We start from the raw sequence: 1,112 nt of genomic DNA, 5'->3' as shown, positions 1-1,112 counted from the left end.
CCGAAAACCCGAACCGAACCCGATCCGATAAAAATGAATCTGAACCGATCCGAACCCGGCATAAATACCGAATGGATCATGTTTTATGGTATTTCGGGTTATGGGTATTATCCAAACCGAACCCGAACCTAAATGGATACCCGATAGAACCCGAAAAATTCAAAATTTCCAAAAAGAACTTGTACCAAACATGATCTCAATTCCTAATATGTATTCAAAATATATTGAACATCTAAAAAATTATCTATTATATGAAGATTGATGGTTGAAGGTTGAAGTTTTTAGATTTTGGTGTTGTTTTCATTGAATAATATTTTTCATTTCATGAAAACTTGGTTTTCGTTTTGTGCCTTAATTTATTTGGTTTTCTTTTGATCAATAACTATGTTTACTTTTCACTTGATTTTGAATGATCACATTTGATGTTCCTATCTTTTGTTTGAACCAATTTTATTTATGTTTTGGTTACAAAATAGGTACAAATCAAGTATTTTAAAACCGAATAATCGATTTTACTTACTTTTCGGTTACAAAGTAGATATAAATCAGGTACATTTAAACCGAAGAACCGACTGGGACCCGAACCCGAAAGTAAACCGGGTTGTACCGGTTCTTTGAAGATTTACTAACCCCGGCCCGAACCCAATAGAACCCGAACCGGTCCCAAACCGAATTTTTATATAACCAGAACGGGGCTGATTTTGATAAACCCGAAAAACCGAAACCCGATTGGACTAAACCGAAACCCCATTGGAACCCCGAATGCCCATGCCTAAATCTTTCCTATAAGTTCCTACGGTCTTTTCTAAAATTTCTTTGATCTGTCGATTTGAGACTTCTACTTGTCCACTTGTTTGCGGATGGTAGGGCGTAGCAACTCTGTGGTGAACTCCGTTCTTCCGGGCTAATCCATCAAAAACTTTGTTAATAAAATGGGAGCCACCGTCACTTATGACTATTCTAGGAACTCCAAATCTTGGAAAAATAATGCTCTTGAAAAGCTTGATAACTACTGATGCGTCATTTGTTGGGGAAGCTACTGCTTCGACCCATTTTGATACATAATCAACAGTGACAAGTATGTATTTGTTCCCGTACGAAGAAGGGAAAGG

This window comes from Brassica oleracea, chromosome C1, assembly GCF_000695525.1.
Source record: "Brassica oleracea var. oleracea cultivar TO1000 chromosome C1, BOL, whole genome shotgun sequence".
In the NCBI taxonomy this organism is placed as follows: Eukaryota; Viridiplantae; Streptophyta; class Magnoliopsida; order Brassicales; family Brassicaceae; genus Brassica; species Brassica oleracea.
Note: the sequence above shows the minus strand (reverse complement) of the source record.